This window comes from Heterodontus francisci, chromosome 25, assembly GCF_036365525.1.
Source record: "Heterodontus francisci isolate sHetFra1 chromosome 25, sHetFra1.hap1, whole genome shotgun sequence".
Classification (NCBI taxonomy): Eukaryota; Metazoa; Chordata; class Chondrichthyes; order Heterodontiformes; family Heterodontidae; genus Heterodontus; species Heterodontus francisci.
The window spans coordinates 62,171,259-62,195,345 of NC_090395.1; the positions used below are offsets into that span (position 1 = coordinate 62,171,259).

The following is a 24,087-nucleotide window of genomic DNA, read 5'->3' on the forward strand; positions in this document are numbered from 1 at the left end:
ATTCAAAAAGGGAGGGAGACAGAAAGCAGGAAACAACAGGCCAGTTAGTTTAACATCTGTCTCAGGGAAAATTTTAAAGCTATTAAAGACAGTGTAGCAGGGCACTTAGAAAAATTGAAGGTAATCAGGCAGAGTCAATATGGTTTTGTGAAAGGGAAATGATGTTGAACCAATTTATTGGAGGTCTTTGAGGGAGTTACATGTGCTGTGGATAAAGGGGAACTGGTGGATGTACTGTACTTAGATTTCCAGAAGGCATTTGATAAGGTGCCACATCAAAGGTTATTGCAGAAAATAAAAGCTCATGGTGTAGGGGGTAACATATTGGCATGGATAGAAGATTGGCTAGCTAATAGGAAACAGTAGGCATAAATGGATCACTTTCTGGTTGGCAAGATGTAATGAGTGGTGTACCACAGGGATCTGTGCTGGGGCCTCAACTTTTTACAATTTATGTAAATGACTTGGATGAAGGGACCAGAAGGTATGGTTGGTAAATTTGCTGATGAGACAAAGGTAGGTAGCAAAGGAACTTGTGAAGAGGACATAAGGGGACTACAAAGGGGTATAGATAGATTAAGTGAGTGGGCAAAGACCTGGCAAATGGAGTATCATGTGGGAAAGTGTAAATTTGTCCACTTTGGCAGGAAGACATTTTTTCTGAGGGTCATAAGTCTTTGGAATTCTCTTCCTCAAAAGGCTGCAGAAGCAGAGCCTTTGAATATTTTTAAGGCAGAGGCAGATAGATTCTTGATAAGCAAGGGGGTGAAAGGTTATCGGGGGTAGGTGGAAATGTGGAGTAATCAGTTCAGCCATGAATTTACTGTATGGTGGAGTAGGCGCGAAGGGCTGAGTGGCCTACTCCTCCTAATTCATATATTCGTATGGGTCCATTTGCAAAAGTTAAACATTCATTATGAATCCCCCTCACTTCTTTATTTTAGAATTAGTTCACCAGCTGAATGTTAAGCTTGATATGTCAATTTCTCATCAGACACTGAGTCCCTTTTGCAAGTGGGTGGTTATTTCTGTCCAGTTTAGTAGAAGGAAAATGTTGAAGTATTCGCAGGTGACTGTCTTTATGATCTGGGCTCCTTTTGCAAAAGAGGTGAGAAAACATCACTGTTTACCTGAATACTAGTCTTGGAAAGTAAGCCTTAAATATGCAGATTAAGTGGCACAATCTCTGAATATGTTAACATCTTTAATTTCTGCCAGAATGTCCACTCTAATGTGTGTAATTGAGCAGTCATGCTAGTTTCTAACACTGGGTACATTTACCTCTTGAGAGAGATCTATAATAAATTAGCATGTAATAAACTTTTCCATTCCAATTCACAGCCAAATGCGTTGTATTAAGAGGGAAAAGGCCACCTGCTTCTGCCCTGCAGAGTTTTTTCCATTTTAACTACGTGTAAGTTTAATTTTTCTCTTCTTTCATGGGTTATCGGTATCACTGGCAAGGCCAGCATTTGTTGCCCAATCCCAATTACCCTTGAGAGAGTGATGGTGAGCCACTGCAATCCATGTGGTGTAGGTGCACTTCACAGTGCTGTTAGGTAGAGTTCCAGGGTTTTGACCGAGCGACGATGAAGCAGCCATTACATTTCCAAGTCACTGTGACTTGGAGGGGAATTTGCAAATGGTGTTTTTTATTATTTGTTCGTGGGATGTAGGCATCACTGGCTCGGCCAGCATTTATTTCCCTTCCCTAATTGCCGTTGAGAAGGTGCTGGTGGGATGCCTTCTTGAACCACTGCAGTCCTTGGGATGTAGGTACACCAACAGTGCTGTTAGGAAGGGAGTTCCAGGATTTTGACCCAGTGACCGTGAAGGAACAGCAATATAATACCAAGTCGGAATGGTGTGTGGCTTGGAGGGGAACTTGCAGGTGGTGTTCCCATGCATCTGGAGCCCTTGTCCTTCTAGGTGGTAGAGGTCGCAGGTTTGGAAGGTGCTGGCGAAGGAGCCTTGATGAGAGGCTGCAGCGCAAATTGTAGATGGTACACACTGCTGCCACTGTCAGTAGTGGAGGGAGTGAATTTTTGTGGATGGGGTGCCAATCAAGCGGGCTGCTTTGTACTGGATGGTGTCGAGCTCCTTGAGTGTTGTTGGAGCTGCACCTATCCAGGCAAGTGGAGAGTATTCCATCACACTCCTGACATGTGCCTTGTAGATGGGAGACAGGAGGTGAGTTACTCGCTGCAGAATTCCCAGCCTCCGAGCTGTGCTTGTAGCCATAGCATTTATGTGGCTACTCCAGTTCAGTTTCTGGTCAATGGTACCTTCAGGATGTTGATAGTGGGGGATTCAACGATTTGTAAATGCCATTGAAGATCAAGGAGAGATGGTTAGATTCTCTATTGTTTGAGATGGTCATTGCCTGGCACTTGTGTTATGTGAATGCTACTTGCCACTTATCAGCCCAAGCCTGGATGCTGTCCAGGTCTTGCTGCCTATGGACATGGGCTACTTCAGTATCTGAGGAGTCATGAATGGTGCTGAACATTGTGCAATCATCAGCAAACATCCCCACTTCTGACCTTATGGTGGAGGGAAGGTCATTGATTAAGCAGCTGAAGATGGTTGGGCCTAGGACACTACCCTGAGGAACCCCTGCAATGATGTCCTGGGACTGAGATGATTGGCCTCCAACAACTGCAGCCATCTTCCTTTGTGTTAGTCATGACTCCAACCAGCGAAGAGATTTTCTCCCCCGATTCCCATTGACTCCAGTTTTGCTAGGGCTGCTTGGTGCTATGCTTGGTCAAATGCTGCCTTGATGTCAAGGGCAGTCTCACTCCCCTCACCTCTGGATTTCAGCTATTTTGTCCATGTTTGGACCAAGGCTGTAATGAGGTTAGGAGCTGAGTGGCCCTGGCGGAACCCAAACTGAGCATCAGTGAGCAGATTATTGCTGAGCAAGTGCTGCTTGTTAGCACTGTCGACGACCCCTTCCATCACTTTGATGATGGGGAGTAGACTGATAGGGCGGTAATTGGCCCGGTTGGGTTTGCCCTGCTTTTTGTGGACAGGACATATTTGGGCAATTTTCCACACTGCTAGGTAGATGCCCGTGTTGTAGTTGTCCTGAAATAGCTTGACTAGAGGCACGGCTAGTTCTGGAACACAGCCTTCAGTACTATTGCCAGAATGTTGTCAGGGCTCATAGCCTTTGCAGTATCCAGTGCCTTCAGCCATTTCTTAATATCATGTGGAGTGAATCGGATTGGCTGAAGACTAGCATCTGTGATGCTGGGGACCTTGGGAGGAGGCCACGATGTATCATCCACTCGGCATGTCTGACTGAAGATGGTGTTCCCCTGCGCCTGCTCTCCTTGACCTTCGAGAGAGTGGAGGTCATGGGTTTGGGAGGTGCTCTTGAAGCTTTGCTGCATTGCTGTACTGAATTATGTATCCAGCATATTAAAATCAAAGTAGTGAGGGAAGCTGGAATTTAATGTTTCTTCCAATTTTTAAGCAAAGATGAAGGAAATTACAATTAGAGTAAAATCTGTTAAAACTGCAATTGGACGTCTGAACTGTTGAAGGAAGCACGTGAACCAATGGTTCTTCACCTTGGCCATATCGTAACAAGTAAAACAGTTAGTACCGTTGTTTTGATTTATTTTGAATGGGTTGTACTGCAGTCATTCAGTTCTTGCTGTCAATGCTGAGTTCCCTTTTTTCAACCCATGGAATGGATATCTAACCTGCCAGCAGAAATTGAAGGAACTCTGAAGCACTTGCTGTGTTGTTTGAATACATTGTCAATTGGGTTGATATACATCCAGAAATAGAAACCGAGAAAATGCTGAAAATACACAGCAGGTCGGTCTCCTTTCTGAGAAGGTGGGGTGGGGGGGTCAACAAGTGAGGTAGGGAAAGCGAGTTGGCATTTCGGGTGAGACTCCATCAGAATTGGTTCTGACAGTCTATACACACAATGCCAAGAGACTTGTCATCTTAACTTTTTTTTCTGACTTTATTTGAGATTTCAAGTCTTTTTAAAAAAAGGTTATGCATCAAAGAAACTCATTAACACAGCTGACTAATGAAACTCTCAGCTTTCTTTATTGCCACATGTTAATTTACAAAAGGAAATTGTATGCTTTGTACAGATTTTTGTTGTAACGTGACTGTAGTGCTCCACAGACTTTGCCAAAATTCTCAATTTTGCTAAAATTTTCTATCAAGCCTGGTTTAAAATTTCAAAATCTCCTCCCTTTCCACTTGGGATCTGGGTTTGAACTTGGAAGGAACAACACTGTGGATATTAATATACTGTAATAGCACCCTTGTAGACAATTTATGCATAACAGGTAAAAGACAAGTTAAAGAAACCTTTCACAATTTAAGATTGCTGCAGTGTTAGTGACTATGTACAATGACTTGAAAATTTTAATGTGGGCCGTTGTATTCTTCAGCTGTTGTAAATATTCTTCCCTAAAAGACTCTACAGCCTCAAGTAATTGTTAGCATCTGGTTGAAGTGCAAAGAATACATTATATTCAATACTCCTGTTCTTTTTAGAACAATTCACTGTAGTGAGCATACAATTCTGAATTAGAATTGCATTTCACTTTAAAAAATAGTATTTGTAAGAGTGGTTTTAGTATTCTTCAAAAACATCTATAAATCTATTTCTGCTTGTTTTCACCAGTTTGGCTGATCTTACAATGGAAAATTTCCCTGTTCTGAGATGAAGGGCTCTTATGACCAGAATTATGTCATCCCTGCACAGACATGGATTCATCTGTGCAGAGGAAACCTAAGCTAGTTGCTTTCTTGATAGATGACATACAACTACTCGGAAACCACTCTTTCGGGGGGGAAAAAACCTCTTCACATTAATGACTTTGCAGGAAATCCACCACACCCAACCGCACTGGTGCCTCCCTGTATCTCAGAGAGAGCTATTCATTAAAGAGCCCAATGTTACTATCTGGAGACTGCAGTCACTACAATTACTTGGCGGGTTTTCCTGAACATGTGTTTAACATTCCTTGAGATGTATCGTACTTGACTCGGTCATCAGTTCTCTAATAGCTTTTATGCAACAATTATTGCTGTTGCTGACCAATTTTAGTCTCTAGTTGATTGAAGATGATAGTTGGTTGTACTTCTCGCTGAAGTGTCAGTTCTGCTTGGGTTGGGGAAAATTGTATCAAATCAGATAAAAGCTTGGAACGTTGCAAGAAGATAGTCAGTCATTTAATCCAGTGGGTTGTGTTCCTGCTCATGTTGCCTGTGGTAAGTTTTTTGACTTTTGAAGTTGGTTTCAAAGATTGCTGATCTTAAAAAATATTAGTGTATTTTGTAATGGAATTGCTAAGACTACCTTAACTGTCAACTCAAGGTTTCATTGTCACCCTTTGAAAAGCATCTGTGAACTTCAATGTTGGGGCAAATCAAAATGGCTAAATTTATCTCGTTAACAGTTTTTAATTGGTTAATTTTCCTTCAGCGAGTTTTGGGACTGAGAAATAGCTGGTTTTAAGGTAAAATATGTATACAGTGTAGTTTATATTATGATTACTCTCTCGACTGTGCAAAATTGGCTGCTGGACTTAACTTCATTGTGCATTCTAATCCAGATTTGGTTTGCTGTTCTAATCTGAGTATGGAATGGTTGGATCAAATAAGTGGCTGTTTATAAGTTGCTATAGGCTCCAAAATTGTTCACTTCCATTTTGATTTAAAACTAGTTTCTGTCTACGTGTAGATCAGTACAATATTAAGCAAGAAGTTTGTCATGGAAGCAACAGAATCAGTAATTTTGCTAGCATGTATTTCATTTTCTAGGAGATGTTGGAGGAGATTGAATTTGGGATTGGCTCTGGTTAACTGCCTGTAAAATTGCCAGTGTGTTACAGTTGGGAGAAATGATCGTGATTCCTTTATTTATCAGGACATTGGTTCATAACCATCTAATGCAGTGCCCTTTCTGTTGCTGTGAATCATAATGCTTGTCCTGGTAATTGGTTGTTCATTTTAATAGTGAAGTGTTGGTATGTTTATGTAACGTTGCTGACATTAAAGCCGCAACTAGGGACTTAAAGCTATGGTTTTTTTTTCTTCCCTCTTCACCTTGAACTGTGGTGATTTTTGTTTTGTTGGACGACCTGATCAAGTATCGCCTGGAATGGAAAATCCTGCAGTTTGGAATGCCATCTCCTACTTCATCGGTTAAAAGCATTGAATTTTAAAAACGTGAGGCATTGCTTAAAGATGGATTCCGTATTTTAAAATCGTAATTTGCTTTAGGGCAGAGAATGATTTTGTTTTACATAGTGTTTTGAATGCAGAATTGACTTTTGGTGATGAGGGACATGAGGGTTTTTTTTTTAAAAAAAACATCTCACTGATCGTCAAGCACGCACCTTTTATACAGCAAAGGATCTAGTGCTTTCATAGAACTTTATTTAGTACATTTTTCCCTCCTGAACTGGTTATGTGCCTTCACAGAAACTGGATACAGCCTGCACACAATCCCTATGCTGTATATTAATCCAAAAATCACAACAGGATTTTTTTTTTTTGCAAGGGTAAATCCAGAATTAATTCAGTGTAGTATAAACCTATGACTATATGTATACTAGACTGACACCTGTGCCTTTTTGTTCTGCTTTGTGATCTGCAGTGACGTAAACATTACTTGTCTTCAACTTTTCTTACCAGTACTTGCAGCTTTCTAATTCCACCGCACAAGAATTGTTTTAAAACAAAATTATCTAAGTATATTCTAAGGATCTCTAGCACAGCATTTGAAAGTGCTCGATTCAGAAGATCTAATATTGAATTGTATAAATGGTCAATAAATGGCTGTTAATTCATTGCTTTTATCCCACCACAGTGTCAATTAAAGTCAATCGTGAAATAGGCCCAGAGCAGAATTTTTAAACTCAAATTCTATGGCAAAAAATGCATTACCTATGTCTGCAGTCTTTGAAAAGATTTCATGATCTATTCATTAGTAGCAATTAGATTTTAACTGTGAAACAAATTGAATTTGAGACTAATCAATACAATTTTAAACGGGGTTCAAGAACATAGACCTGGGGTATACATGTGCAAGTCTTTGAAGATGGTGGCAGAAGTGAGAAAGTTGTTATATTGGCACACAGGTTCCTTAGCTTTCTGATGAGAGAAACATAGAGTACAAAAGCAAGGAAGTTTTGATAAATCTTTACAACACATTGATTAGGCCTCAGCTGGAGTATTGTGACCAATTGTGGCAGTACACTTTAGGAAGAATGTAGAGGCCTCAATGCAGAGGAGATTTACTAGAATGGCACCAGGGATGAGAGACTTCAATTACATGGAGATACTGGAGAAACTGGGGTGTTTCTCCTTGGAGCAAAGAAGGTCATGGGAAGATTTCATAGAGGTGCTCAAGATCTTGAGGAATTTTTTTTTTAAAGAGTTGTGGTGATTTGGAATTAACTGCCTGAAAGGATGGTGGAAACAGATTCAGTAATTTTCAAAGAAGAATTGGTTAACTACTTGAAAATGAAAACATCTACTGGACTATGGGTAAAGGGCAGAGGATAGGGATTAATTGGATAGCTGGCATGATAGGCTGAGTGGCCTTCTGTGCTGTATTATTCTGTGAATTGATGCATAGGGTTAAAAACCTGTCTTTGCTAGTCTAGGGTATGTGTTGATCAGTAGAAGGGTCAAAGTTTTTAATCTTGAGCTTGAAGGTGTAGAGTATATTGTATGTTTTCGATCCATTTCTCGGTGTATATCTGCCTTCTCAGCACAAAGCACGCCACAATTCAGCTGGTCATGGTTTCAGTCAGCATGTGTAAACACAAGCAACATTTTTTTCCCCATGTATGTCAGGCAAGAGTAAACCAGTTTTTTAAAAAAAATGCAGCAATACTACATGAAACCAGTTTGTGTGTGTATTTTCACAACCTCTATGCTAAGCCAGGGAGTACTTGACCTCTTCGTGTGACCAGGACTTAGTTTTTTGCTGAGGTTCAGATCTCATTCAATCAGTTATTGCAATGGATCTTCTCCCCCTTTTTTAGCAGCATTTTCTTTCCTACTTCTGTATAGAGACAGATATAGATATATTGTATACTGTGAATAATTCTAGACAGGATACGTACCTGCCAGACCATTTGAAGTCTTTTCCATTGACACCAATTTGAGCTTTGTTCCCTCCAGATTAAGTTGAAGTTTTCAATTCAGCAATTATTTAGTGTGGAGGGTGATTTATTGCTTGTATGTTGTGTAATGCAGCAGTCAGTTTGCCACCTTGATTGTGGTATGTGTCTGCTAATGAATATGTTCTAATCTGTAACTATATAAAGACCTTACAAAGTCATGCCAAGCAGCATCTAAAGGTAGATAATGGCCTGTTGCATAGGATTTAAAAGGCCATTTGTAGTGAGCACAGTGCAAATTCTGGCAGTCCTTTGACTAGAGCGGCTTAGAAGTTAGATTGGGAGGTAGTGTTAGATTGGAAGGTACTGCAACTAAATATTGAACCACTAAGAAGCATCACCATATATTCTTTTTGTCCTCTGTGCTCTTGCATGTGCTGCTTATCTGGAGCTATAAATGGTATTGCACAGGGAACAGTAAAGATGGAACTGCCTCTATAGCTGAAAATCTGCAGTTAAGCAATCAAAGAGCATCATTTGGCAGCCGGCTCACTATGCTGTTCAGTAGTCGGATATTCATCGCTACAGTTATCTGCGTTGCAAAGTAGTCCACTATTAAATATTGAGGATTTGGCTCTTGGATGTTGGGAAGCCACTCGGCGAAGTCCCACAGGGGCATAAGGCAGGGTGGGGGGTAGAAACTTTGGGTCAGACAGCTAGATTCACTCATCATGCCACCTGATGGCTGATAGAGCAATTGAACATGGTATATAAACGTATGCGCTCTGGAAAGAGCTACCTTTTGAGATCAAGTCACTACCAAAATGGTTATTTAAATGATGCCTTGTTTTTTCCTACCCAAATTTGTACATTTAATATTCTTCAATGCAGTAGCTGACATCTCCATTTAAACCAGGACTTTCATGGGTTTTTTTTAAAAACCGCTTTTAGTGCATTTGACCGTTAGGTCACAATATTTGGTCAAAGTTTTCTCAGCTTCTGAGAGCAAGCCTCTAATATCAGCTTATTAAAAGCAGTTGAGATGTTTAAAGCGGGGGGGAGGTACATAAAGATGGCACTTCAAGTGTGAAGAGACCAACTTCATCTTTCAAAATGGCTCACTCACATTTCACTGGGTATAGTGGTTATCCTACTGGACTAGTAATCCAGAGGCAAAAACAAGAAATGCTGGATTCACTCAGCAGGTCTGGCAGCATCTGTGGAAAGAGAAGCAGAGTTAACGTTTCGGGTCAGTGACCCTTCTTCGGAACTGACAAATATTAGAAAAGTCACAGATTATAAACAAGTGAGGTGGGGGTTGGGCAAGAGATAACAAAGGAGAAGGTGCAGATTGGACCAGGCCACATAGCTGACCAAAAGGTCACGGAGCAAAGGCAAACAATATGTTAATGGTGTGTTGAAAGACAAAGCATTAGTACAGATTACTGAATATTGAACATCAGCAAGTGCAAACCTGAAGAAAAACAACCTGAAAAAAACAGTGGGTAAGCAAACTGAACAAACTAAGATGAAATGAAATAAATGCAAAAAAAGATTGTAAAAAATGTAAAAAGGAATGCAAAAAAAAAGGAAGAAAAAATAACTAAAAATGAAAGTAAAGTGGGGGGCTGTCATGCTCTGAAATTATTGAACTCAATGTTCAGTCCAGCAGGCTGTAGTGTGCCTAATCGGTAGATGAGATGCTGTTCCTCGAGCTTGCGTTGATGTTCACTGGAACACTGCAGCAATCCCAGGACAGAGATGTGAGCATGAGAGCAGGGGGGAGTGTTGAAATGGCAATCAACCGGAAGCTCAGGGTCCTGCTTGCGGACTGAGCGGAGATGTTCTGCAAAGCGGTCACCCAGTCTGCGCTTGGTCTCCCCAATGTAGAGGAGACCACCAGTAATCCAGAGGCCTGGACTAATCATCTGGAGACAGGAGTTCACATCTCACCATGGCAGCTGGGAAATTTGAATTCAGTTAATTAAATAAATGTAGAATTAAAAGCTTATATCACTAACGATAACCATGGAACCACTGATTTCGTCCTTAAAAACCCCCATCAGGTTCACTAATGTCCTTTAGGAAGGCAACCTGCTGTCTGGGCTGTGAGACTGTAGACTCTCAGCAATGTGGTCGACTCTTAACTGCCCTCTAAAATGACCTAATCCACTCAGTTGTAAACCTGTCTCAAAAGTAATGGCTACATTTTAATCTGCTGCAGCAATTAATAACTCATAATCCATAAATTAAAGCACAGTGATTAGATGTTCAGATTGCACTGCCAAACATTTTGCCCTGTTGACAACAGTAATAATACAGCTGGTAATCCTTTTTAAAGGTTACTTTTAAAATGCAAGATTATTGTCCATTTAACTTCATACTTCCCTGAATCTTAAAACCATATTTACCACAGCAAATTCTGAGTTTAAATAAACATAATGTTGCCTTTTTAAAATCGACCTTAATATGTTGACATCCATTAGAGTTCTGCAGAAGCTAGCTGCTGTTTCTATTTGTTGAAATATAGAGGACCACACTGCATCATTAGAATTGAAATGTTAATTGTTGCTGGAATAGATCGCTGTGTGACAGCTGGAGGATTTTTACTTACTAATCTGGAAAGATTTCCAAGGTTGTAGCTTCTGAACTACTCTTCCTTCACTTATGCATGCACTTTTTTTTTGGCATTTTGCCAGTAAACATAAAAGCATTTGAGGGTACATGGGTTTGTTCCCTGCTGGTATTCTAATAATGCAGTCTGCAGTTAACCCTCCTGCTGTCCTACCTTGTGTTGCAGCCAGCGTGTTAACTAAAGTTAAAAGTAATGGAAATGGACAGCAGGTTCTGTAATCTGAGACGCCTTTCAATAAAATTTAACTTGTAAAACTAGCTCTGCCTGTAACTATTAGCGCCTCTGCTATAATTTTCATTTTCCGGTTTCTTAAGCTGTGCCTCTTTACGCTAGCATACACACTCATTCTTCTGTAGCCTAAAGCTGTAACTGTTGCTGTTGTGACTCAGTGGGCATTGCTTTGTTCTAAGTAATGGATGCAGTGGGCTGTGTATTCCGGGTGGTGGATGAGTGAGCGGTGTCCTCTATCTGGTAATAACTGAAGCAAGTGGTGTTGCTCCAGCATACTTCAATTGTAAATTATCCGGTGCATTTCCCTTTGTAACGCTTGAGGTAGAGTCTTTTATTACCCTCACTGCCCCCCCCCCCCGCCAAAAGAAAGCTGATTATTTGTGTTTAGAATGCAAAAGCAAGATAATGCTGAACTTCCACAAGACTCTCATGTTACGAGAGTTCACCTATCAAAGGAACAAGTAAGACTTACAGGACTATAAGTAATATCCAAAGTAAATGTGGGACTTTGTTATAAATTAGCTGGATCATACATTTTTTTTATAATGCACGTGCGTAGACACCCCCACACACCCATGCTGGTTTACAGTTCACTCCTCACCCACCCTGTCTCCATGCCCCAAGTGCCAGTTTATTCATACAGGCAGCCTGCTGTTCCTTGTTCTGTGTTCTTCAGGAAAATATCAAACATTGCCACAATTTAATATTTGGTGGTCTTCAGAAAAAATATATCCCAAACATTGCCACCATGTAAAATTACTTGTTCCTTTTATATGTGACTATAGTAAGACTGACAGGATTACAATTACAATCCTCTCACACACTCTCTCTCTCTCTCTCTCTCTCTCTCTCTCTCTCTCCCCCTCTCTCTCTCTCTCTCTCTCTGTCTCTCTCTCCCTCCCTCTCTCTCTCCCTCCCTCTCTCTCTCCCTCCCTCTCTCTCTCTGTCCCTCTCTCTCTCCCTCCCTCTCTCTCTCTGTCCCTCTCTCTCTCTGTCCCTCTCTCTCTCCCTCCCTCTCTCTCTCCCTCCCTCCCTCTCTCTCTCCCTCCCTCTCTCTCTCTCTCCCTCCCTCTCTCTCTCTGTCCCCCTCTCTCTCTCTGTCCCCCTCTCTCTCTCTGTCCCCCTCTCTCTCTCTGTCCCCCTCTCTCTCTCTGTCCCTCTCTCTCTCTCTGTCCCTCTCTCTCTCTCTGTCCCTCTCTCTCTCTCTGTCCCTCTCTCTCTCTCTGTCCCTCTCTCTCTCTCTGTCCCTCTCTCTCTCTCTCTGTCCCTCTCTCTCTCTCTGTCCCTCTCTCTCTCTCTGTCCCTCTCTCTCTCTCTGTCCCTCTCTCTCTCTCTGTCCCTCTCTCTCTCTCTGTCCCTCTCTCTCTCTCTGTCCCTCTCTCTCTCTCTGTCCCTCTCTCTCTCTCTCTGTCCCTCTCTCTCTGTCCCTCTCTCTCTCTCTCTGTCCCTCTCTCTCTCTCTCTGTCCCTCTCTCTCTCTCTGTCCCTCTCTCTCTCTCTGTCCCTCTCTCTCTGTCTCTGTCCCTCTCTCTCTGTCTCTGTCCCTCTCTCTCTCTCTGTCCCTCTCTCTCTCTCTGTCCCTCTCTCTCTCTCTGTCCCTCTCTCTCTCTCTGTCCCTCTCTCTCTCTCTCTGTCCCTCTCTCTCTCTCTCTGTCCCTCTCTCTCTCTCTCTGTCCCTCTCTCTCTGTCTCTGTCCCTCTCTCTCTGTCTCTGTCCCTCTCTCTCTCTCTGTCCCCCTCTCTCTCTCTCTGTCCCTCTCTCTCTCTCTCTGTCCCTCTCTCTCTCTCTCTGTCCCTCTCTCTCTGTCCCTCTCTCTCTGTCTCTCTCTCTCTGTCTCTCTGTCTCTGTCTCTGTCTCACATACAAACAGTTACTGCACAAGCCCATCTAAACACACCTCATTCTGGGCTACACTCTCAACTCCTTGGTCTGGTGTGACGCAACGTCACTTCCTCTGGTTACCATCACTTAAAACTCTTAAGGTGGTCCCATGTCCCACAACAAAAACCACAAGCCACACTTGGAGCCCCATTATATAAAAAAAACATGAAAGCAATGGAAAAGGTGCAGTGTAGATTCACTAAAATGGTCCCATGGATTAAGGGTTACGGTTAGGAAGACAGACTTGAAATTATAGATTTTTTTTCATGAGCTGAGTTGTTTTGATGGGTTAGAGTTGTTGAAGGTTATAATCTAAATTGATAGCTTGTTTCCACTGCTCGGTGAGATGATAATAAGAAGGCACAAGTTTAAGTTAATTAAAGTGGTGCTTAGGGGGGAAAAAAGTGGTTAGAATGTGTAATTCTCTGCCAGTAACTACTATTGAATCAGAGTCCTTAGGGGATTACATAGTTACTTGAAAAAAGGAATATTAAAGACTCAAATGATTGAGGAAGAGTGGGAATAGATTGGGTGGTTTCTGGGGGGAAAAACACCAGAATTCATTTGGTGCACTAAATGGTCTGTTTCTGTCCCTTGTACATTTTGTTTTTTCTGTGTTATGATGTAGTCAGAAGGAGAATGCATCTTTATGGCAGACATGGTATTTGTTTTGTGAAACTGCAACTTTGTATTAAAAAGCAAAGTGAAATGGATAAACTGACTTTAGTGCAACAGAATCCTGATTTATTTTAAAGTGAGAAAATTTCAAGGAACTTTACTATGTTTTTCTTTTTGGAAGGACTTGTACTCTACTCTGTTAAGAGTTAATATCAGAAACTGGGTTTGGAATATTGTATTTTGCAATCTGAGTTGAGAGAATATTTGCTGGGAGACCCCATTGCTGCCTATAATCTATCTACTGTGACGTATTGATTTTAATTAGTGTGTGCCATCCCAGTGCATACAGACAGCTGCAAATGCTAATCTTCAATTTAATCAAACTAATTGTACGACATCTGCGCAAAAAGCAAATTTGTTGCTGACCTTCTCTGCTTTGTGTTGCTTCTGCCTATTTATGACCTGAATGGTGGCCGTTTATGAATCAATACAGTCCTTGGTAATGTATAAAGAGAAGGAATGCAGTCTGCCACAACCATTTTAAAAGCTTTTTGAATCCAGTGCATGAACAAAATGTTGAATGTGTTGTTGACTTTAAAGTGAAATTGCTAACTGCGTAATAAGTGTTAAGGTGCCAATTGCAACTTCAGTTATAAATAATGACATTTCTCAGTATTTGTAGAAAAGGAAGATTTCATTTCATGATGGTTAGCCAGAGAATCACCTGCAACGGCTTCTCTTCCTGCTTCTGTAGTGTTACCTTTGGTAACACAAGGATCTATCCTTGGCCCCCTCCCATTTTCCATGTTCCTGCTTCCCCTTGCAGACATCATCCGAGCACACAACGTCTGGTTCCACATTTACGCGGACATGTGCAGCTATACTGCCCCACCACCTTTCTTAACCCTTCCATTGTCTCTGATTAGTGACCCTGCTTGTCTGGCATTCCGTGTTGGATGAGCAGAAATTTCCTCCCAGTTAAATACTGGGAAGACTAAAGCCATTGTTGCTGCACACTCCATTCCCTGGTCACAGTCTGAGGGTGAACCGGACTGTTTGCAACCTTTTGTGTCCTATTTGCCCCTGAGGTGTGCTTCTGACCCTATATCCTGCCCATCACCAAGATTGCCTTTTGCTACTTCTGTAACATTGTCCATATCCACCCCTGTCTTCGTTCATCTGCTGTTGAAACTCTCATCCATGCCTTTATTACCTCTAGACTTGAGTATTCCAATGCTGTCCTGACTGGTCTCCCACTTTTCACCCTCCATAAACTTGACCTCAGCCAAAACTTTATTGCTAATATCTTTAACGCACTAAGTCCTGTTCACCCATTACCCCAGTGCTTGCTGACATGCTCATTGGCTCCCAGTTCGGCAGTGCCTCTTTTTGTAAGCTCTCATCCATGTTATCAAATTCCTCTGGCCTCGCCCATTCCTATCTCTGACCTCCAGCTGTGCTGCCTTTTGAAATGTTGGTGCTTCTCCCTTTCTGGCCTTTTGCCCAATCCTGATTTACTTTGTTCCACCATTGGTGGCCCTGAACTCTGGAACTCCCTCCCTAAACCTTTCTTCCGTTCTCTCCTCCTTTATGACACTCCTTTTAAAACTGCCTTTTTGACCAACCTTTTGGTCACGTGTCCTATTATTTCCTTATGTGGCTTGGTGTCTCATTTTGTTTGACTCTCCTGTGAAGTGCTTGAGATGTTTTACTACATTAAGGAGCTATATAAATATAAGTTGTAGTTGGCTAGTCGGCAAAGAACAGATTTGAAAGTAATATTGCATAAGTTGAAGAATTGGAGGCTTCAGATACTGACTATAGTTTAGCAGCTTAAAAAAAAAATCGGTAAAACATTGGTACTGCATTTTTCTTTTCCGTATCTGCCTTGGCTACTTTTATTGATCCAGAGGTAAATTAGAACAGAATGATCTTTAGTATAGACTAGTTCATTCTTTTCCTTCAAATCCTTACCGCTGCTGACACTTAAATTTTTGAGTTACTAGCAGTGTACAGTGTCATTATTTAACTTGACATTATAGAAGGAAAAAATCTATATAAGTTTTTGTCTGAGGATATTGCAGCTTGAGCTTATCTGGTAGATTGTATGCATTATGGGTGGGGGTTCTCTTAATTTATCCCTTTTATCTTTTTCCAATAGTTTTGTGTGGAAAATCTTTCAATTTTAATATCAAATCTGTTCATTTTTGCACTGTATAACATTCCAATCAGAGGCAGTGATGGGAACTACTGGTGACCTTTTTTTCCAAAAGGAAGGTTTGCTATTTTTAATATTTGCTTTAACAATTTGTAATTGATCTAGTTTGGTATGGGGCACAGACCCATTGTTAATTTCATCGAAATTCTGGCATTCAGCCTCTGTGGAAAATGGGCCTGTTTCATGGCTACACCAATTTTCTCATCTCTCAGTTTTATGACATCTGTGAGTGATGAATTACTTGGCAGCTACACAAAGTCAGGGCTCTGCAGAATCTGAGATGATTGTGTTTTAATGCTTCTATTTTCAAAGTTATAAAATATCCAAGTTGTGTTCTAGTTTGACCTCAACCTTGGACTCTGTCTTATGTAGGCTTTCTTGCCACAGCACCAGAGGGTTAATTTTTAACTTAGTTATTGCCAGTACTGTATTTTGAAGTTATCATATGGTAGGGAAAGAAAATGATCAGTTTGTTGCCCTCCAAGAGGGGAAAAATCCAAGAATAGTTAGCGAGCACCATCATCTGGCAAAGATCATTGGCTGATTCCAGCTCAAATAAAGAGACCAATATCAATGGCAGTTAGTATAGAGACATGTTTCTTCTATTCTGACTGATCTGTACTCATAGAAATCTGAATGTCTGCAGCACTACTCAATCACATTGCTTTTGGAGAATTAATCAGAACACAAACCTGAAAATAGCAGTCAATTTAATAAAGCATTTCAGTTTACATTTGTTTCTGAATCATGATGCAGTTCACTGATTTAGACATCAATACTTCATACAAGGCTAGGAACCCCTACCCCCAAATCTGGAGTTCCAACCTTTTGAGTCCTATTTGGTCTATCATGTAAACACATCATTGAGAAGTACCTGTCCCTGAACCAGTGGAGAGCATCTCATCAGATAAGTTGCAAATGATAGTTTCAGGTGGGACAGGACTTTTTTTTTTTTTTAAAGAATATCCAACAAAGCTAGCTTATTAATTTGAGAACAAGTCATCTGCCACCCATCATGCTATTGAAATAGTCATCTATTTCTAGATTCAACTTCAACATTCTCTTCACTGGCCTGCTGAGCTCCATCCTACACAAACACTGATGCATCTAAAAATCTACCACAGTATCTTATCCTGTCTGAAGCTCGACACACCTGTTTTCCCTGTGTCACTAACTTCCACTGGCTCATTCATTCCCCATTAATATCATCATCCACATGCTGGTTTACAGTTCACTACTCACCCACCCTGTCTCCATGCCCCAAGTGCCAGTTTATCCTGACTGATATTCTGAATCTGGATTACCCCAGAATTCTGCTCCACCATCAGCGGCAGTGCCTTCAGCGATCATGGCTCTGCACACTTGAAATCTCTACCTAGTCCCCTCTGCCTGGCTACTTCTCCTTTCTTCCACCTCTTCACGTGTGAGGCAACCTGGGGACACTGTTACAAGCACTGTGAATTTTTTTTTCTAGCAATATTTTCATTCACACTATAATTAGTGCTGCAATTTCAGCTTGGCTCAGTTGCCATTCTCTCACTTCAGAGGTAGAACATTGTGGGCCCAAGTTCCTCTATGGACTTGAGTACATAATCTCAGCTGGCGCTGCTTCTTGAGTGCAGTACTGAGGCAACGTGTGTTAGAGATGCTATCTTTTGGATGATACCTTAAGGTGGAGTTCCATCTATGTTTTTAGGCAGATGTAAATGATCCCATGGCCTGTCTTGTTATCTAAACCAATGCCACCAAAACTGATTATTTGGTCATTCATTTGCTGTTCATGGGACCTTGTGTGGCCGCTGACTATTGTGTTCCCGAGGTGATTGCATTTCAGAAGTAACTCATTGAGAATTTGAGAACTAATTCCTTTCTTAAAAAAATCTAAAGATTGCAAAATGTAAATATTAACCTCACCGTGTATATCCTGGAAGTAATAAAACTGGTTGTACTTTGGAGTAAAGTTCGATGGAAGCTTGCTTTCTGCTCCCAATTCCTTGAATAGTCTTGGTTCTTCGTATAAAACTTGTGTTTTAAAATCTTTCTTGGGATGTGGGCAGTTATTGCCCATCCCTAAGTGTCCTTTCTTTGGAGCAATGGTGCAAGGAATTGGGAATCAAGTTATTTTGAATTTGAACTTTTAAATGTCCTTGTTACAGTTGAATGCTCTCTCAACAGTCGTCTCATATTCACTGGAAAAAGCAGTTTCCAAGAATAGAACAGTTTGCAACCTTATGCATAATGTCAATGTGATCGTGTGCCACAGGGCTACCAGTTATTGTTCTTACAGTCTATGGTGCACCATATGGGCTTTCCACTACATTCCACTGTGTGCTTTGAATGGTGGAAAATATCATGCTGTTAGTGTTGTGTTGAAGCCCAGAGGAAAAGCTGAAATCCATTCTAAAAACTTTTGAACTGGTCGGAAACCTAAATTGAAAGTTTTTTTGAGTTGTCAGCTTTTTATGGTACGTGACAGCTTTTTTTGTTTCGAAACTGTTTCAGATTTTGCACGTTTTTGAAGTTGGCATATATGACCATCTCCACCAACGGCAAGACGAGTAAACTTTTTTTTGCTTAACTGTAGTCTGTTTTAAGTTTTAAGTTCAGAGTAGGTCTGTCACTGATTTGGAAATGTTTCTGTTTTGGTACATGACTGAACTCTGCTTCTATCTGCCCTTGTTACGATACAATTTGTTCTGTTTCTTTAAGAAAATTATTACCCCAGTCTTAAAGTCAGCAGCACAGTAAGTTTTAAAGGTATTCATTAGATTTCATTTGTTTGAAACAGAACTTCTAATTCAATATCTGTTAGTTCTCTGGTATTCGTCAACTCTGGTTTTCAAAAATGCACAGTGTTGCCTTTCTTTTTTGTTCATTTGATGTTTTTGGGATGGTGAGGCGGGGCTGGGTGTTGGGAATTCTTTTAATATTACCAATGTAGTCAACAAGGCCAACGGAGAACTAAAACTGCTTTTCTCTGTGAAGTTCATTCTGCTTTGGGAAATTTTATATGCTTCTGTGCTGGATTCATATTCTAGGTTATGGTTTTGGATGTGGATACTGACTTTTTAATTTTAGGATAGCCCAGACACACTCCCTGATCCTTTTACACAAATTAAATTAGCCTTTCAACCCATTCAGCTACAGCACGTGCTTCCAATTTAGTCTTTCGATGTCGACTGGCCTATAATTTATCACTTGGAGCTCATTAACATAGCCTGCCAAGTACAATGAAATGCTGCACCTATTAAATTCTTGGAATTTTGACCTGTGATTGGCCCAAATGTTGGTGTTCTCAACGAGATCCATATAGAGAATAACTGGAGAGTGCATAATATGGAGCTGGTTTTCTTCCAAGAATTCTATTTTGAATCACAGTATTTGATAATTAGATGATTGTCATTCTAGGGTAATGCAAACTTAATTTGGTTTTGGGAAGGCTTGCAGATATAATTGAGGCAATTCAAAGTGAAAGGTCTGAAGTTAAAAGAACATAAGGATATGGCACAGAATGATGGGATATGAGTTTGTACCTATGATTTTCTCCCCATAGTGCATTTTCCAATCTCTGATATGCTGCTGTTTAGGGCAGTGATCAGATCCTTTTCTACAAGAGGAAAGAAGATAGAAGGTTCAGAAGCCCCAGATTGTGCTTGGCTTTTCTTTGGCTGCTGCTTCTGTGTGCCTTCCAACCATTATAAGATAAATGTTTGGTGAAGAGCCAGGATACTGATTTGTGAAGATAGGATTTTTTTTTTTGTTTGGATAGAAACGCTTAAAACCAGATGATTTTGCAAAGAAAAGCCAGCAGCAAAGAGAGCAGATGTATTGTCTGCAGACGACTGCACAAGGTGTCAGTCTGTGATTGACTGCTCCACCCATTCAAGCAATTCACACCATGGACATTTTGTTTTAATGCTTGCTGAAGCAACTTCGCTCATATTGAGCCCTCTGGTCTTTTAACTCCTGGCTTTTCTTGGCAAAATATTTGGATGTTATGGTAGTTGTTATAGGGTTGCACATCCAATCTTACCAGATAAAATCGCTTGACATTTTTCTTTTGAGCTGGGTCTCAGAATAAAACCATAAAAAAATTATGGCACAGAAGGAGGCCATTCAGCCTGTTGTGTGTGCGCCGGCCGAAATATCTAGCCACCCAATCTAATCTCACCTTCCAGCACCTGGTCTGTAGCTTCTAGTACTTCAGGTGCATGTCCAGGTAACTTTTAAATGAGTTGAGGGTTTCTGCCTCCACCAACCTTCCTGGCAGTGAATTCCAGACACCCACCACCCTCTGGATGAAAAAGTTTTTCCTCATGTCCCCTCTAATCCTTCTACCAATCACCTTAAATCTGTGCCCTCTTGTAACTGACCTCTCTGCCAAGGGAAACAGGTTCTTCCTGTTTACTCTAGGCCCCTCATAATTTTGTACACCTCAATTAAGTCACCCCTCAGCCTCCTCTGTTCCAAGGAAAGCAACCCTAGCCGAACCAATCTTTCCTCATAGCTGCTACTTTCAAGCCCGGGCAACATTCTTGTAAATTTCCTCTGTACACTCTCCAGAGCAATTATGTCCTACCTGTAACGTGGTGACTAGACTGTACGCAATACTCCAACTGTGGCCTAACCAACGCTCTATACAGTTCCAGCACCACATCCCTGCTTTTGTTTTCTATACCTTGGCCAATAAAGGAAAGCATTCCATATGCCTTCACCACTCTATCTACCTGTCCTGTCACCTTCAGGGACCTGTGGACATGCTCTCCAAGGTCTCTCACTTCTTCTACCCCTCTCAATATCCTCCCATTTATTGTGTATTCCCTTGCTTTGTTTGCCCTCCCCAAATGCATTACCTCACACTTCTCTGAATTGAATTCCATTTGCCACTTTTCCACCCACTTAAACCATTGATATAATTATAGAACATAGAACATACAGCACAGAACAGGCCCTTCGGCCCACAATGTTGTGCCGATCCTTTGTCCTCTGTCAAGGACAATTTAATCTATACCCCATCATTCTCCTTTATCCATATACCTATCCAAAAGCCTTTTGAAAGTCCCTAAAGTTTCTGACTCAACAACTTCCCCGGGCAAGGCATTCCATGCCTCGACCACTCTCTGGGTAAAGAACCTTCCCCTGACATCCCCCTTATATCTCCCACCCTTCACCTTAAATTTATGACCCCTTGTAACGCTTTGCTCCACCCGGGGAAAAAGTTTCTGACTGTCTACCCTATCTATTCCCCTGATCATCTTATAAACCTCTATCATGTCACCCCTCATCCTTCTCCTTTCTAATGAGAAGAGGCCTAGAATGTTCAGCCTTTCCTCGTAAGACTTATTCTCCATTCCAGGCAACATCCTGGTAAATCTCCTCTGCACCCTCTCCAAGGCTTCCACATCCTTCCTAAAATGAGGCGACCAGAACTGCACACAGTACTCCAAATGAGGCCTTACCAAGGTCCTGTACAGCTGCATCATCACCTCACGGCTCTTAAATTCAATCCCTCTGCTAATGAACGCTAACACCCCATATGCCTTCTTCACAGCCCTATCCACTTGAGTTGCAACTTTCAATGATCTATGCACATAGACCCCAAGGTCTCTCTGCTCCTCCACATGCCCAAGAACCCTACCGTTAACCCAGTATTTTGCATTCATGTTTGTCCTTCCAAAATGGACGACCTCACACTTTTCAGGGTTAAACTCCATCTGCCACTTTTCAGCCCAGCACTGCAACCTATCCAAGTCCCTTTGCAGACGACAATAGCCCTCCTCGGTATCCACAACTCCACCAACCTTTGTATCATCTGCAAATTTACTGACCCACCCTTCGACTTCCTCATCCAAGTCGTTAATAAAAATCACAAACAGGAGAGGACCCAGAACTGATCCCTGCGGCACGCCACTGGTAACTGGGCTCCAGGCTGAGTATTTACCATCTAAGACCACTCTCTGCCTTCTATCAGTTAGCCAATTCTTAATCCAACTGGCCACATTCCCCACTATCCCATGCCTCCTGACTTTCTCCATAAGTCTACCATGGGGGACCTTATTCTTGAGTCTACGGCTGTCCTCTTCACTGTCAACTACATGGCCAATTTTTGTGTCATCAGCAAATTTCCCAATCATGCCTCCCACATTTAAGTCCAAATCATTAATATATACCACAAACAGCAAGAGACCCAACACTGAGCCCTGTGGAAATGCAGCCATTATCTTGGGGTTTCACCAAACCGACAGCTCTGACTTAAAACTTATTTTGATAAAAGCGCTGAGTTGATCACATGGGTGATAGATGAATCGGAGGCAATTACGTGTTTGCCACTAACTTTTTTTAAAATTCATTCATGGGATGTGGGCGTCGCTGGCTATGCCAGCATTTATTGCCCATCCCTAATTGCCCTTGAGAAGGTGGTGGTGAGCTGCCTTCTTGAACCGCTGCAGTCCATTTGGGGTAGGTAGACCCACAATGCTGTTAGGAAGGGAGTTCCAGGATTTTGACCCAGCGACAGTGAAGGAACAGCAATATAGTTCCAAGTCAGGATGGTGGGTGACTTGGAGGGGAACTTGCAGGTGGCGGTGTTCCCATGTATTTGCTGTCCTTGTCCTTCTAGTTGGTAGAGGTCGCGGGTTTGGAAGGTGCTGTCTAAGGAGCCTTGGTGCATTGCTGCAGTGCATCTTGTAGATGGTACACACTGCTGCCACTGTGCGTCGGTGGTGGAGGGGTGAATGTTTGTAGATGGGGTGCAAAACAAGCGGGCTGCTTTGTCCTGGATGGTGTCGAGCTTCTTGAGTGTTGTTGGAGCTGCACCCATCCAGGCAAGTGGAGAGTATTCCATCACACTCCTGACTTGTGCCTTTGTAGATGGTGGACAGGCTTTGGGGAGTCGAGAGATGAGTTACTTGCCTCAGGGTTCCTAGCCTCTGACCTGCTCTTGTAGCCACAGTATTTATATGGCTACTCCAGTTCAGTTTCTGGTCAATGGTAGCCCCGAGGATGTTGATAGTAGGGGATTCAGCGATTGTAATGCCGTTGAATGTCAATGGGAGATGGTTAGATTCTCTCTTGTTGGAGATGGTCATTGCCTGGCACTTGTGTGGCGCGAATGTTACTTGCCACTTATCAGCCCAAGCCCAGATATTGTCCAGGTCTTGCTGCATTTCTACACGGACTGCTTCAGTATCTGTGGAGTCATGAATGGTGCTGAACATTGTGCAATCATCAGTGAACATCCCCACTTCTGACCTTATGATCGAGGGAAGGTCATTGATGAAGCAGCTGAAGATGGTTGGGCCTAGGACGCTACCCTGAGGAACTCCTGCAGTGATGTCCTGGAGCTCAGATGATTGACCGCAAACAACCACAACCATCTTCCTTTGTGCTAGGTATGACTCCAGCCAGCGAAGGGTTTTCCCCCTGATTTCCATTGACCTCAGTTTTGCTAGGGCTCCTTGATGCCATACTCTTGTCAAATGCTGCCTTAATGTCAAGGGCAGTCACTCTCACTTCACCTCTTGAGTTCAGCTCTTTTGTCCATGTTTGAACCAAGGCTGTGATGTGGTCAGGAGCTGAGTGGCCCTGGCAGAGTGTCTGGTAACTGAGTGTCACTTAATCACCTTTATCATATTTGGCACTTTGGTCTGCATTTTGGTTTGGTAACAGAGCCTGAGTCTGCATTGGCCGAAGGTCATTGATAGAGAAGTTGTTGGAATGTTTTTAATGTAGGATGAAGACAATGGTGAAGGATTCAACGAGGCCTGTTGAGCAGTGCAAGTTTTCAGGGTAGAGGAATGGCCAAGTCATCAGAATCACCTGAGCAACGAGTTGGTCCTTCACATCTATAAGGTGTTGAGTTGGCGCTCACTCTTTCAGTTGCTTCCTTGCCTTATCCCTGGTCGTCTTCACCTATTGAGTGCAGTTGCTGCAGTACCTCCCCCAAATGCAAGCCTCTGCAATGCGAGGTTGTGCAGTATGCAGCACATCAATATGATGTGGGAGGCCTATTGTCAGGAGCTTCCAGGCCAGTCAAGACACCCAAACCTCTGCTGCTGCTGCAGCCCTGTGCAGCCATTACTGGGTGGGTGGATTATTGAGATGGTAGACTATTGTAGGCTAACTGTTTTGATAGCTGCCTGCGTATCTTGTACACATGTTTTTTTTTGTTACCAGACACTAGGCGCCAATCTGTGAATGGGTTTTGAGTGAGTTTAAAATCTCACCTTAGATCTACGTTAGTGGAGTTGTGGGATTTTCTGTTGATGCATGCTGATGTTCTGGTGCCCTGCTGGCAACGTGTGTAGTCAGTGAAGGCCTGGCTGTGCGGCAAGCCAGCCACTGCTGCAAATTCCCGAGCGCTGTCTTATAGAATGTGGTCAATGTGACA

The 24,087-nt window shown here is 42.1% G+C and overlaps 1 protein-coding gene across 5 annotated transcripts in view; it reads left to right on the top strand.

The window, feature by feature from the left end:
* Window positions 1–24,087, top strand: part of LOC137383922 (plasma membrane calcium-transporting ATPase 1-like) — a 274,484-nt gene that overhangs the window by 67,711 nt on the left and 182,686 nt on the right. The window contains exon 1 of one of the 5 annotated variants that reach the window (XM_068057313.1): window positions 5,053–5,253. The exons of the other annotated variants lie outside the window; for them this stretch is intronic. The gene's annotated coding sequence lies outside the window, so the exon portion shown is untranslated. Of the gene's footprint in view, window positions 1–5,052; window positions 5,254–24,087 lie in introns of those variants that run through there. 5 annotated transcript variants of the gene reach the window in all.